General features: G+C 41.4%; 1 long non-coding RNA gene across 1 annotated transcript; it reads left to right on the top strand.

Annotated features, from left to right (window-relative positions):
• The first annotated feature begins 8,101 nt into the window (after nucleotides 1-8,101).
• LOC138946659 (uncharacterized) lies at nucleotides 8,102-8,484 on the top strand. The gene is made up of 2 exons (XR_011449397.1): nucleotides 8,102-8,252; nucleotides 8,285-8,484. It is a non-coding gene; the product is annotated as an uncharacterized lncRNA (long non-coding RNA).
• Nucleotides 8,485-16,343: the final 7,859 nt, after the last annotated feature.

The following is a 16,343-nucleotide window of genomic DNA, read 5'->3' as shown; positions in this document are numbered from 1 at the left end:
GTGTGTGTGTGTGTGTGTGTAGAGCGATTCAGAGTAAACTACTGGACCGATCTTCATGAAACTTTTCATGAGAGTTCCTGAGAATGATATCCCGAGACGTTTTTTTCATTTTTTTCTGTTTTAGAAAAGCATCGCGTGCCACATGCACTTCACCTTGCCACAGAGACACTGAAGGGTTCTTCATTAGCACCTCCATCACCGTCAAGGCTTACACGGACAAAGTTTATCTCGGCTGCCATCGGTTCGGGTACATTTCTTGCACCACTGCCAGTGCTAGAACAATAGCTCTCTTCTTCGAGAAAATGCGAATTGGATGACTCCACAGTTATTGTTACAGACTTACCTGTTTACGTTACAGACAGGGTGCTAAGCATATTGAACCATACGCATTCGTTAACTTTTCATTAGCAGATGATAATTGTAGCACTTATCTAGAACACGACTTCGTTGAGAGTGCAGGAATAATTATGCCCTACGCCTTCAAGAGAATGTTAGCGTTATTTTCAGATAATCTGGCTCACGTTTTCATTAGCACATCATCATGGCAGCGATCATCACAAACTCCAGTATATTTGACATTAGGGCAGCAGCCCTCTATACCGATGATGATAATAAGAATTGTTTAACGCCCTCACGGTAAAACCATTAGGGGCATGTTCCCGGTGTGTATACCTTTGTATGAACATCAGCTATATCAAACAAATAATAAAAATAAACCTAGTCCATGGCATGTCATTCACACACGTGATTTGTTCATTATCACGTGGTCATAGCAGTTCTGTTCAGTTATATATAGTAACTTTACGAAACGTCTGCGCCAAAACAAAACAAGATATAGCTCAATTCTTCAAGGAATCGTGACACGCGGAGAAAAAAGAGGGAAAAATCAATAACAAAAAGAAGAAAAATGACGAAATGCAGAAAGGAAAAGCAAAGGAAATAAAGGAAAAGAAAAGAAAAAAATGAACGAACTGATTTATAATTCCTTTTTTGGATATAATCATAACCAAACAAATAAACGAATACTCAACAATAGAAACAAACAAACATACGAACAGAGTACAGTTTTGGACATTCATTTGCATCGTTTTCGTAGCACTAACCAACAAACCAACTAACTATGCCATGTCCTTTGTAACGTGAGCGCCGGTTTTCATTAGCAAGTGATCATGGCACCACTCCAACGCATACTCAAGTTTTCTATCACGAAAGTATAGATATCACCATACACCCTCGAAGGCACAAAGCTCTATTTTCTGCAATAAGAACAGAGATTTATTTCTAAACATGTATTCGTTTACTCAGTCTTGACACATAGCACTAACCAGCCTATATCATGCCTTGTCCGTCGCTCACGTAAGCTTTTCATTAGCACATCATAATGGCAGCACTCAAACACAAACTCTAGTACATTATGACATGAGGGTAGCGACCAGCAGCACTTTCGCGTGAACTGTAGGTCTATTTCTCTGTAAGAAGAAGTCGGTTGCATTTAGCGATTCAGTTATTCTTATAGCAAGATTTGTAGCCCATGTTATGATTTTAGTATGTTAGCGTTACATCTAGTTTCTTTATTGGTATGTATATGTATGTAATGCATGCTTTTGTTTTGTTTTGTGTCTTTATAAAAGATGCATGGCATAATGGTATTGCCAATTTATTTCGGCTGTATATTATCGTTGTCCGCTTAATGTATACATATTATCTGTCTGATTTCTTACCTGATTTTGTTAAACCTATTTTCTTTTCTTTTTGTTTGTATGTATGGAAGTGTATATTGCCAATTTATTTTGGTTGTATAGTATTGTTGTATTTGTCCGCTCAATTTGTATACATATATTAACTGTCTGATTTGTTACCTTTTTTTGTTAAAGTTATATCTTTGTTTCAAAGCCCTCTGGGCCCAAAACAATAAAATACTTGACTTGACTTGACTTGACTTGACTTGACTTGACTTGTATACTCTTGACACTCAGCGCTAACCAGCCTACAACATGCAGCGTAGGTTATTCATTTGCACAGGATCATAAGAGAACTTATAAACTAATTCAGGGATTGATGTCATGGTGAGAGTTGAAACACTTCAGTTCGACCACCTACTTCGAGAACTTCTGTTTGGCTATTCTCATAATCAGTCATGCACAGATTTATTAACACATGCGCGCACGCAATCACACACACACACACACACACACACACATACACACACACACGCGCGCGCGCACGCACACATACACACACACACACACACAGACGCAAGTGAGTGGAGCCAAATGGATTGCCCACCTTGAGAAGCTGCTCGGTCAAAACACCGAAATAGACGGTACCCGTGATTCAATCATGAAAGAAAAGATAGCTCAACAAACACATCAAACAAACCTACTAGATTTTCCAATAACAGCCACAGAGATAGAAAAGGCTGCTCGAAATATAAAGCTGAAAAAATCTCCAGGAATAGACGGTATTACAAATGAAATGATCAAAACAAGTCTCCCTGTATTGAGGCCTATCATACAACAGCTCTTCAACCAGTTAATACAATATGGAACATATCCCGAACAATGGAAGAAAGGAGTGAATGTGCCCATATTCAAAAACGGAGACCCACACAACACTAGTAACTACAGAGGCGTCACTCTTAACAACACAATGGCAAACTTTTTCTGTCAGGTCATTAACAATAGAATAACAAACTTCCTCGAGAACAACAGCCTGCTAGCTAAAGAGCAAGCCGGCTTCAGAAAATCGTCTCGAACGCAAGACCAAGTGTTCATCCTAAAAAAGCTAGTCAATGATACCCTCAGAACTACAAATGGCAGACTGTACGGCTGTTTCATTGACTTCGCTAAGGCATTCGACAGTATCTGGCACACAGGATTACTATATAAGATGCAGGAGATAGGGATAGGAGGCAAACTACTGCAAGTTGTGCAAGAAATGTATAATAATGCAACCGTATGCTCAAAGACAGAAGTCGGCCTATCGCGGGAAATCACAGTAAGAAAAGGTGTTCTCCAAGGTAATACCCTAAGCCCAACACTGTTTAATATTTTTATTAATGACATAGTTGATAGCTTAAAAGACTGTGACTCCCCAACTGTGGATGAGGCTGGACTCGTTCCGGTGCCATGCCTAATGTATGCTGACGACATTGTTATTCTCTCAACTACAAAGAAAGGATTACAGGACAAACTCAACAGCCTCCATGAATACTGCAATAAATGGGGATTACAAATTAATCGCGAAAAAACAAAGGTGATAGTTTTCTCCAAGCACGAACCCATACTCCCCCTCTTCTTCGAAATTGGCGATGCCATAATCAATACTACAGACAACTACAAATATCTCGGCATCATATTCAATAAACGCGGAGACATGAAAATGGCACAGAACCATCTCTCCCGACAAGGGAGCAAAGCTCTGCACTCGCTCAAACGAGCAGTACGAACAAAGAACATAAGTGTCCCAGTAATGGCGAAACTCTTTGATACATTAGTTGCACCTATTCTGACCTTTGGCTCTGAAATTTGGCTCCCTTACTGCAAAGATATAAACTTAAAAGACACGCAGAACCTTGAGAATAATCTCCTTGAAAAATGTATAACGACTGTCCTTCCGCATGAAAACGTACACATGAAATTCTGCAAGCAACTTTTAGGAGTACACAGAAAATCAATGAATTTCCCAGTACTGGCTGAATTGGGCAGATTTCCGATCAGCACAAAAATATTGGGACAGATCATATCATTTTGGTTACACATCATGGAATCTGACCAACATGGGCTTCTTAGGCAAACTTACTCAAGCCTTCTCTCACAAGAACATAAAGAGGAAAATAAATGGCTCTTATTTGTACGCGAGTTCCTGACTTCCTCAGGCTTCAAACACGTGTGGCAAAACCAAAGCACAATACACCCGGCAAGACTGAAACACGCGCTAACAAAACATGTAGAAACTCAATTTGTCAGGCTCTGGAGGACAAAAAAAGAAGGAAACTCCTCAAAACTACAGTTTTACAAGGGAGTGTCACACGACTACTCTCTACAACCCTATCTTTTGCTAACACAAGAACACAGACAGGCTATGAGCAAACTATGTATAAGTGCCCATGACTTAGAAATCGAAAAGGGCAGATACACGGGAACACCAAGGGAGGAAAGACTATGCAGAAACTGTGGAGTGGTGGAGGATGAACTTCACTTCCTTGATTCATGTACAATGTATGCTCATCTCAGGCAACAGTTATTACCGAATACTTCCACCGGCAGTGATGAAATAAGAGTCAGTTCTCTGTTTACTGACAGCGACATCCAAAGGCAATTGGCAAAATATGTGTACGATTGTTTTCAACTACGCAGATGCAATGCGTCTTCCGACTGTCCTCAATAACCTATGCTCATCTTCAGGTCCTCTTTGTTCACCCTGTTCCACTTGGTTTTGTATTACATGTATGTTATGTTTATATTGCTATTTTTTCCTGTACTTATGTATCTTGAATGTGTCAATAGGCTATGTGCTTTAATGACAATAAATTCTGATTCTGATTCTGATTCTGATTCTGATTCACACACACACATATATATATACACACCCTTTCTCCCTCCCCCCACACACACGCACACACAACAACAACAACAACAACAAAAACACCACCAACAACAATAACAAAGCAACAACAAAGCAACAACAACTACAAAACCAGACAGTGAATATTCAACTGTGTATCTGCAATATACCGGACCCGTCAGCTTCCGAAAAACAATAATTTATGACAATATCTGCCCCAGACAGATGAATTGCACTGTAAGGATAACACCACCTGTAGACCAGACAAAAATCAAACAAAAACCTCTACTATCAACACTTTTACAACTCTCTTTACACCTTCGACACTGATGAACAACAGGCGGGGCAACTCTTGATGACTTTTAGCAAGTGGCGGCGAAGAACGCCCGGAAGCCGTAAAAGTTATCTTCTCTTGATTTTCACTGTGTGCGCATACCGGCGGAGTATTTGAAGAGGTAGACTCTGACACCTGCTGCTGCTATTAGTGCGGTCAGTTTAATGGCCACTGGTCACTCCAGGTTAAGAGGGCTACAGGCGTGTCTATGTACCTGCTTGCCAATCTGCTGACCCACAATGGACATCTGTCAGCAAATGCCATTTTAGTCAAGAAGAGAAGGGGTTTTGTTCACGTAGACGCGTATGCGAGTGGTCTGTTCAATTTATACTTTGTATTTTTTTTCGTTTCTGAATTAAAAAACCCAAAAACACCACCCTTTTCATAAGAAAAAACACTTTTGTATTGAAAACAAAATGCATGTGGTCTGCATTCTGTGCATGTGGCGATGTAAATATAAATCAAGGTTAGTACATAGTTCTAGATGTTTATACTTCGAAATCCCTCAACCAAGGTGATTCCTCTTCCGTCCACTTCGTTCTAACTCTTCTCCATAATCCCCCCCCCCCTCCCTCCCATCCGGTCCTTCCACACACGCATACACATTCCTGTCAGCCTTTTCATTTTCTACCGAGTCTATCACCTCTCAAATAGATCATACTTCCCTGGGGGTAGGCGCAAATAATTTGATCTTTTCCAGTTTGAAAATGGCGAGAACTCGGAGAAAGAGAAACGGGAAAAGTGGAAAACAAAAGATCGTCAACTCGAAGGAATTGTCCGATCAGATGTAATTCCCTTTCACGATCACCTGGGGACCTGACAAGAGGGATTTGTAACCTCTCCGTCCCCGGGTGAAGTCATTTTCCAGTTACGCAAGCGACCTAATCAAGGATGTGACGTCACGCTTATCACGGCGCAGGCGCGACAAAAATGACGAAGTGGAAGTCCCTAGCAAGCCATTTGGAAATTGGCAAATAATTCCGGGGTTATCTGCCCTTTGCAACAGCTTATTTCTCCATAAATGAAGCGAGCGACAATCGCCGTTTGGCATCAATCGCTGAGAATTCTCGCACCAAGTTAGCTCCCTTGGTGGCCATTTGCAGACGGCGTTTACGGGGGCCCTGTCCGGGTTTCAGAACGAAACGGAAAAAAGCAGACAGCCATACTTCTTCTTCTTCTTCTTGACGATCACTCAGATGGAAACGCCGGTTCCCCGCGCAAATGTTGCCGTGTGTGTAGGTAAAAGTGTAGCTTGCAGACCATGTGCATACTATCAGATGCATGTTAGTGTCTAATGGCCATTTTTGAACTTACAGGGAGATGCTGGTGCTCATGATTCAGAATACATTTATTATGGTATACTATATTCTAGATGTTTACCAGGGAATTGAGAATACGAGACTCATATGATCTAAATTTGAATATCCCATGTGACAAATTAGTATAGACACAAGATTTCTATGATATTTTAAGCTAGATCGTTATTTATCTATTTTCGTTAATGAGGAACAGAAAAAAAATCACGAAAAAATGAATGGAAAGACCAACATTCCAGAAAGAAAATGCAATCAAAGATGAATTAAAAGTTCTCTTTTCGAAACCCTTGCAGAGCCTCAGAGGCCAGAGTGCGTCCCTAAAAAGCGATCCAGCCAATCCAGCCAAACGACACTTGGACCCCTTCGCCGCTCTCGTCAAATCCCGCGGGTCTCGTAACCCGGCCAGGCGCGACCTCTCACGAAGGCTTCTTCGTTTATCTCCGGCGATCATCGGAAATCTCCGGTAATGGGACAGAATATGAGCAAGAGGCCATTATGAAGAAGTCAATTTGTAATAAAGCTATCAGTTTTCTGCCGGAGCGGGGTTAATTCCCTTTGATACGAGGCAGGATAGGGGAGATGATTTTCGACATTTTCCGGCGCAGAGGGAGTGTCGTGCATTCTGTGAGACATTTTGTGAGTGGGGCTAGATCGAGAGACTGAAATTTCTTGCGTAAGCAATATCCGATTGCCACTTGTTCAGTCCATTTGTCAAGATCATGTTCGGGGTTTTGATTGAAGAAATGACGTAGTGTCTCTCCTAAGTCCTTTAATTGCCATATCTGCTATAAACAAAACAAGAATCAGAAGAAAGAAAAATTTTGGTATGAAATTACTCTCATGAGATAAAGAGAAGACTTGTAATGTTTGCAAATGTGTCTGAGACCAACATGAAATGAACAAATAGATCAAGCATTACTGTCATAACAAGATTTTTTTAATTGATCAAGAAAAAAAGAGAGGGAATAAACAAAATGATAAAGTCGAAAGTAGACAGCTCTGTTTCTCCTTTTCTCTCCAGCAAGTCCTGTGTCTGTCTGTCTGGCTGGCTGGCTGGCTGGCTTGTTGACTGGCTGGCTGGCTGGCTAAGTGCACCACCTCTCTTTCTCTCTCGTTCTTTCTCTCTCTCTCTCTCTCTCTCTCTCTCTCTCTCTCTCTCTCTCTCTCTCTCTCTCTCTCTCTCTCGCTCTCTCTCTCTCGCTCTCTCTCTCTCTCTCTCTCTCTCTCTCGCTCTCTCTTTCTTTTCTCTCTCTCTCTCTCTCTCTCTCTCTCTCTCTCTCTCTCTCTCTTTCTTTCTCTCTCTCTCTCTCTCTCTCTCTCTCTCTCTCTCTCTCTCTCTAACTCATTTACACACAAACACATGTACACACACACACACACACACACACACACACACACACACACACACACACACACACACACACACACACACAAACACTTCTTCTCTCCAACAAAACCTTTATAGTCTAATCATAACCTCTCGCTCCCCCGATGGAAGTAACACAAATAGAACTGGGGTGACATAAATATAGTGTCATCGGACTAAGTGAATAACTTTGAGAGTTGGAATGCGAGTGGGAGGGACTGAAGAAGTCGTGGGAAAGGTGTCTTGGTTACACAAACCACACGAACATCACGTCATCTGAGTCCGCAGCTGTGCTGCCGGTGTAACGATGTCAGATTTCTCCTGATGTCAGCTTTCTGATTCGGCCTCGTTGATCTTGTTTTCACTCCACACTGGGAGAGAAAAAAAACACTCTTCGATAGTACTGACAATCGTCCTTGGGTACTTTACATTCTTGGGGTCAAATTTATCCAACATTTTTTTTTAATTTAAACTTAGAAAAGTGATTCATCCTAAAATGTTTCACTTCTTGATGTGTTTGGTTGGTCTCTTCTTTGGTAGTGCAATAGCGTTAATTATGGATTGTTGTTATCATCATTTACATAAAAACTTATCTGTTAATCCAAACAATGATATAATTACTGTGATGTTCTTAACTACACTTTAACATGGAATGTATGTATGTATGTATGTATGTATGTATGTATGTATGTATGTATGTAGGTATGTATGTAGGTATGTATGCATGTGTGTTGGTGTGTCGGTGTGTCATGTGTGCAAGAAAAAAGGGTATTGTAGTTTTTTATCATGGGTTTTATGAATTTTCTTCTCTTACTCTTTTATAATTATTAATTAATGACCTATATGTGCTGATGACCAATTTAATTTCCTTTGTTGGATCAATAAAATGTTATGAGTTATGAGTTATGAGTTATGAGTTCTCATTCAAGGGACGTAACCACTCGGTGTACGTTTTCGAAGAAATCGAAATTTGGAGTGAAATCTAATAAATGTCACCACCAATTTCCTTCACTTGCAAGAAACTAACATGCTTTTCGTCCTTACATAAGTTTACTTCTTTGATTTGACCAGGAAACAACATTTCCGTCTTGAGTAAATATCGAGTCAGAAACTTGACATCGGGAGAAATCTGGCATCGCTACACCGGAGTGTCGTCCTCATTTTTTCCCTGCTGATGTGGTTGTTGTCGGTGCTTGGTTTTAGAATGAACTCCCTTTGAAAAGGACTGCTGGGCAGAAATACTTTTTTATCATTAAAGTTATGAAAAATTACTTTGTTCTTAGACTCACAACATGTTAATAAAATGATAAGAAAAAATTAATTTGTTCTAACTTTTTTCAATTTGTCAGGCTGTACACAGACTCCCTAGTTTTCACAAATAGGATTCTTGCCCGCTTTTAAAGTATCAATCGTACAGACTTCATATTTTGTACAACACATGTAAAAGTACTTTGACATACACAACATAACTTAGAGGACAGCTGTTCAATTTTAAAGCTAATTACAGCACTGTAAAAATGCCTCGATATGCACTTTTTACCCTTGAGACATTGGGCCTCCCTATCATAATCGTCTTCCCATTTCATATCACATGAAATGCAGAGGCTTGCATTGAATTTTATTTAAGCATTTGTGAAAATGCGATAAAATAGAAAATAAGATAACACAATTATAGAGAGTGGCGTTTTGTTTAGGGGGGGGGGGGGGGTGACTTTGTGTCAAAAGCTGCAGGAAGAAAATTAATTCAGTGAGATTATTGAGGAATATTTAGATTAGCACAGCGTCTTTTTCTTGACCGGGGTGAACTTTTCAAGGGAAGGCACAGCAAAACACGAACACCGGTTCTTCTGAGCATCACCCACCAACGTAGACATGCCTCCGTATACACTGACGGTAGATAGGCAAAACTTCGCACTTTTTGTTTCTCTTTCTGCGTCACCTGGAGAACAAACTAGATCATTACTCGGAGATAGAATCCCTCACATGTCACAGCCGCACACCTGCATTGGGCTCTAGTTTCTCGTATAAATAAACTGATCTATCCACGTCATGAGAAATTCATGACCACTGGACTAATGGTTGCGTATCTAGGTATGCTGTATTCAAAATCCCAACCTCCGCGTGTAAACCACAACAGACCTGTTAGACAAAGGGAAGTAAGCGCCCTAACTGAGTACACCATGTGCAATAGAGTAGGTAACAGTTAGGCGGAACCAGTCTCTTTGCAAATGAGATAACAACAAGCATTGACATGAAAAAAACGACTTTCATCCTCAAATCTCTCTCTGCCTCTGTCTCTGCCTCTGTCTCTCTGTCTCTGTCTGTCTGTCTGTCTGTCTGTCTGTCTGTCTCTCTCTCTCTCTCTCTCTCTCTCTCTCTCTCTCTCTCTCTCTCTCTCTCTCCACGGATCGGATCTGCATAGCGATTTTCAACTGACTTGCTTCTGTCAAAAATTACTTGAAAGTTGGGGGAAAGTTGGTTGCAAATCTGCCAAGAGAACAGCACTTCGGCACTGCTTCCACTTGGAAACATACCAAACGTCTACAGCCTCTCACCTTTCGGTGCAGAGTAGACACTTGTTTTCCGAGAGAAAAAAAAATACTTAACCCAAAAAAATTAACCAAAAAAAACTTAACACATTGATGTAGGTGTCAAGGGTAATGTGAATTCAGCAACCCCCCCCCCCCCCCCTTCCCCAAAAAATAATGAAGAGTCCGCCTCCGCAAAAAAATAAAAAAGCTCCTAAACTGTTGATTGTTCAGAATTTGTTCAGGTCAGTGGCAGCATCTTCCTACTGAAGTAAGAACATCTGTCTGTCTGTCTGTCTGTCTGTCTGTCTGTCCGTCCGTCCGTCCGTCCGTCCGTCCGTCTGTTTGCATCTCCAGGCCCTACCTCAGCATATCACACGTGTTTTGTAACGTGTTTTACCAATACAGCATGTGTCCGCCCGGCTGTATACTCTTTATACAGAGCACTCCAAGTGTTTCAGACGGATAAAACATTGCAGCTTCTCAAGGACATATTGCTGTTATCCACCGCACTAAAACTGATATGACCCCCCTTTCTCACATCGACCATCTTTGATGTGTCGGCATTTACATCTTGTGTTTGGCTTGTGATTGTTTTTGTGCATCGCCATCTAACAATAACATCTTCACACCTTTATCTCTCCTCCTCGGTCTGTAGTGGTGTTATACATCTTATCGAAAGTGTGACGAACTTTCATTTCAGTTTCACATTCGCCATCTTTGTATTGTCACCTGCACATTTGATAATGTGCATGTATTTGCTATTCGCCAGCCACAATTTAACACTGACACAAATACTCCGCTGAAATACCCTCGTCGCTCCATATATAGCTTTTACATACCGCGCTGAGAGACTGCTATGAACATTGATTTTGTACATTTGCAATTTTTTTAAATGTCCTTGTCATACTTGTTATTTGTCGTGCTTCAACAACCACATCCTCAGTTCAGGACAGTGGTACCTGTAATGTCAGCCCCCTACGATGACAGAATACTTTCTGTAAAAGACACCTTTATCCTTAGTCTATTATCTTGACCAAAGGATGCCTGTCATAAAAGAACACCAACAGTGTTGGGACACTTGGGGCTAGTCCCACTGGAGTTCTATCCAAACAGGTAAGAGCAGAGATTTTTCTGCTGTTGCCCTCTTTGGCTTTATCATTGGGGGGTACCTCTATACTTATCTTATGCTTTTTTTCCATTTCTTTCCTTTATTTTGCTTCCCTCCCATTATTGATACATTTCTCACTTCGCCACCTATACCCCCCTACCCCCTCAACACCCCCCCCCCCACACACACACACACACACACACACACACACACACACACACACACGATCTTTCCTTTCCCGATCTTTCGTCCCTGCCCCCAACCCGGTCTTCAATCGTAATCGTCTTGTTCTTTAATCCTCTCTTCACACCAGATTAAGAAAAACCTAGATATCCACAGTTCGTATGGAGTTGGCGAAACTAGATCATAATAGCTCCAGATCCTGGCAATAACTAGACCCTTAAGAATTCAGCCTTTTAAAGGGACAGACCCTATCACCCAAAAGTGGCCCATTGGCCGCCATTATTGACACAAATCTTCAAATCTTCCATTGAAAAAATAGGGCAGGTCTTTAATGTGAAATCAAATTAATTTTTCAGACTTGAGGACTAAGACAAAAAGTTATAGAAAAAAAAAGAAGCAAAAAAAACAATGTTTGAAATAGAGGCAGTATCAAAAGATTTCGATACAAAAATGAGCCATAATCTTGTTCTATTCGAACGCACGCACGCACGCACTCACGCACACACACACACACACACACACACACACACACACACACACACACACACACACACACACACACACACACACACACACACACAACCCTCGTTTCGATTCCCATTTTTTCTTTCAACATTTAGTCAACACTTGACAAAATGTATCAAGATAAATTGAGAATTAAGCTGTCTTTCAGAAACTGTCTGTTAATTCCTGTGTCATTTCATTCAAACTTTCTGTGCCAGTTAAGGCCGTTCACTTGACTTTCTGGATCCCCTTTCGGCTTAAAGATTTCGTTTCGAGGGATACTTTTTTGGCCAAGTTTTCTTTCAAAGAGGATGTTGTCGCTTTAAGCGATATACACTTGGATTCCAAAACGCCAAAGCAGTACAAAGGACCCACTTATATCTGCAGAAAATCCCACACTACTGGTAAAACAAGACAGCCGCTTATCCTGCCCTCCCCCTCCCCCCTTCCCCTCCCCCTCCCCCTCCCCACTCCCCCTAGCTCCCCCCCCCCCAACCGCCATCCCCTCCCTCCTGCCCGCGTATGATCTCAGGCGCTAACACCTTAGCAATTGCTCGCCTTGCTAAGAATTTAATCTTTAATGACCTCGGAGCGCCGCTACCCAATTCCCAAAACAACACCCGCAATTTCCGATAAGTTTCTGCTCTGTGTTTTGGGCAAGGGGCGACAATTTTGACACCCCCGATCCTTTTAATCTCCCCGCTTGTAAAGGGAGAGAACTGAGATCAAGGGAAGGTTATTTGTAAGCTAAAGACCAAAGGACACGATCCACAGGGAGGTGGTCGTGAGTTATCTCCCTTTTGACCAATCAGCACTCGAGTTATCGCCCCTATTAGACCCATTTACCTCCCCATCATTGTCACCCTGGCGGAGTGAGGCGTTTTCTTTGGTTGGAAGAAACATCACAGCAAAACACTCTTTGTTTGAAACGTTGATTACAATATTTAGATATATATTACATCCATTGATCCACTTCCCTTAACTCATTGTCTCCCACTCATATGGCTCCATCTGACCAGGTACGGATATATCCGCTCAGACTGTTAGCTTCAGTCGCTTCCTGTAACGTCTATCTAACGCCTGCATTCCAGCGTGTTGATGCACAGTTACTACCCAGTTACTACAATTCTGAGTGACCTGCTGCAGCACAGCTGGTCTCGGCAAAAAAAAATTGGTCAACATAGGTGGGGTAGAAAGTGTTAATGGTCGCAATGGCAAATTGAAACGTTTTCTTTATTTATGTTGCAAACGACATCGCAACATGTTTACTCCGTGACTCATTATAATAATTCTATTTTAAACGACTTGTCATGTCTGGAGGTCTCTGGGAAGAGCTTAAGTTGTCCTTTCATTACATAGTCTTGAGTCGAGCGTTTGAAAATGCCTGAGCCTGAAGGCGGGTGTAACTTACACCTCTTGGTATCAGTCTGCCTTAGAGATGAGGAGGACAGTTTGCTTGCTGGATGGCCAGAATAGCGCGCTGCTTTTTCCTGCATAGAACTAAAGCGCGTCTGCCGCGACGGTGCCTGAGCTAAACATTGGCGGGCACTGCTCACAGCTCGGCACACGGCACCGGAAACATTCCCCGTCCCTTCACCTCTCTCGCCACCACCCGCCCTACCCTTGGTCTCATGCCTGTACAGATCGACGTTGTTTCACGCACGAAAGGGACCCAATGGTTAAAGACACAATCCTGATTTGGCTCTCCAGCTCAGATTTCGCCAGGGTTTTACATGGAACAATGTCATCCCGATGTGCGTATGCCTGTGTTTATGTCCTTCTCTGTCTCTGTCTCTCTGTCTCTATGTCTCTCTGTCTCTCTGTCTATGAATGAAACCCAGTCTCACTATCTATGTCATTTTCTATTCCTTTGTCTGTCTATGTCTGTGCCTATGTGCAGTCTATAGACGCCAATATTCTTGCACGTCAATGTCCATGTCCATGTCATAGCTATTTCTCAGAATGAAAAGTCACCAGCCAAACACAGCCTGACTAGCATCTTTCCCAGCTATACCAAACTCACTTTCTCACATATATGGGCTATTTTCCAGAGCTCTGTTCCAGTCAAAACCATGTTACGAAGGTGATATTTCTTGATTTTACTCTTGATTTTACTCTTGATTTTACTCTTGATTTTACTCTTGATTTTACTGAGCCATTGTAACCATACACATTGATTTCAATAATAGAATACAGGTTCTAGATAAATCCTTGGCCTGCAGAGAAAGAATTAGACATACTTGCACATTTTGATTGTCTAAGTTCAGTATATTACAAGCATTTCCAAGTACATCACTCGCGTAACATGGACACCAGAGGATGTGACATGGATTTAAATTCTAACATTTTAAACAAAGAAAGAACAAAATGAGACTATATTTTTAGTTTAATGTCGGTATTAGTATCTGACTTGAGTATACATGAAAAAAATAAAGAGAATGCATTAGACTTGCCATTTAATTTACGTTATAATTATTTAAAGGACTGAGAATGCATGTCACAAAATGGCACCCAGCTCAGGAGAGTAACCCAAACATTATTCCACTCTGCCACCGCCACCTGCGTTGAAGGCGATCAGATGAACCCAGAGGAACGCGGGGTTTTGTTTAATATTAATCATCGTCCGCTACCGCCAATGCCCACCACTACCACCTCCAACACTCACCGGTCGATGATCAAAAGTCGCCCAGACTACCCCGGGTGGAGAAAACTATTCCGGGTACGTGTGATGAGCGGGTAGGTGTTCTGGGATTAGTGGGGTTGTCGAGGGGGTTGTGTACCCGTGTTTATCCACCCCGGGTAGTCGGTCTCAAAGCGATGTTGTGGGGAGATTTTGTTTGGGGTGGTTGGATTGCGGCTTTGACGGCGATTCTGTATGTTGTGTGGATAGTGCGGGGATTGGAGTTTTAAAACAAAACAGCGGGTGCAAAAATGTTTCGTGTGAGGCTCGCTTCTATTCTCGGAATCTTAGAAATAGGGTTTGAGTGATAGGATGAGAAGATTGAGAAGTGATGCGTGGTCTCTCTCTCCTCTTCAGCGCTTCAATCACACTAAGTATATGAAATAACGTCAGTTTAATCCTCTGACACATCCTCCTCCTCCTCTTGCTCCTCCATCTTCTCCTCTGCCCGTATCCTCCTCGTTTGTTTGTTCTTTTAGAAAGTCTGTGATGCTGCGGCTGAGTGAGAGAATTTCTTAGCTATCACAAACATGCGTCGTTTCTGTTTATCTATCTTTCGTCCTTTTACTTGTTGTTGTTATTTTTTTGGTAATGGTTGTTATTCTGTTTGTGTTTGCTCATTTGTCTATTTGTCTGTTTTGTGTGTGTCTCTGTGTCCGTGTTTGCGTCTTTGTTTTTGCCTGTTTGTGTCTGTGTCGTGCCTGTGTCTGTCCATGTCCCTACCTAAACGCCTACACGAATAAATAAATGAACTGATCAATACACACATAAATCAATAAAGTAATAAAGCAGTAAATAAATATATAAATGAATAAATAGAATAATTCATTCATTCATCAATTAATTAATTAAGTTTGCATAAAATTGCAATAAAGAACTTTTTCGTGTGTGTGTGTGTGTGTGTGTGTGTGTGTGTGTGTGTGTGTGTGTGTGCGTGTGTGTGTGTGTGTGAGTTTGTGTTTGTGTGTGTGCGTGTGTGTGTGTGTGTGTGTGTGTGTGTGTGTGTGTGTGAGGACTGTTTAATTTTGCTGAAACAGGCAAAACGTCTTCATTGAAAATTGAAAATAGGTGTATAGCAAGAATGTTGTCATTTAGAATAAAAATGCACTGACTTACTTACTCGGTGGTAATGCACTTAGCAATTTCATTCAGTGTAAGTGTGGGTTTTTTTTTTATCACGTAATTTGTTTTTATCACATTCTGTATAGTTCTCATTTTCTGGCATTTACTTTTGCTTATGAAAAAAGGAAATACCGCGGAGAACTTTGGCACTGTCAAGTAACAAAGTAAAGCCAACTGCAACTTTGTTAAAAGGGCCACTAACAAACAAATAATAATTTCTGAAAACATTTGAAGACCTAGGACATTACTTTGGCAAAGCAAACGAGTAACGCAGAATTTTAGGCTACAAATTCCGGCCATTCACTGTCTTGTTCACTGTGTTTACTTATTTGGTTGCTTGGCTGATTGCTGGGTTTGTTGTTTCGCTCTTTCGTTCGTTCAGTCGTGCGTTCGTGCGTTTAATTGGTTTTTTTCATTCGTTCGTTCGTACGTGCGGTCGGTCGGTCGGTCGGTCGGTCATCGTTTTTTGGGTTATTTGTTCTTTGTTGTTCTCAGACTGGAACCCTTATTCATTAAAAATAAAAAAATAAAAAGTGTCAGCCGAATTGTATGTCTGCCATGGTTTTCTTCACAAAATTACCGCAAAGTCACTCTCGTGGGAACGCACTTGCCAGAATTCATATCCCATAATCC

Source organism: Littorina saxatilis, linkage group LG14 (assembly GCF_037325665.1).
Source record: "Littorina saxatilis isolate snail1 linkage group LG14, US_GU_Lsax_2.0, whole genome shotgun sequence".
Classification (NCBI taxonomy): domain Eukaryota; kingdom Metazoa; phylum Mollusca; class Gastropoda; order Littorinimorpha; family Littorinidae; genus Littorina; species Littorina saxatilis.
The sequence above is the reverse complement of the archived record's forward strand: the minus strand, read 5'-3'. Positions and strand labels throughout refer to the sequence as shown.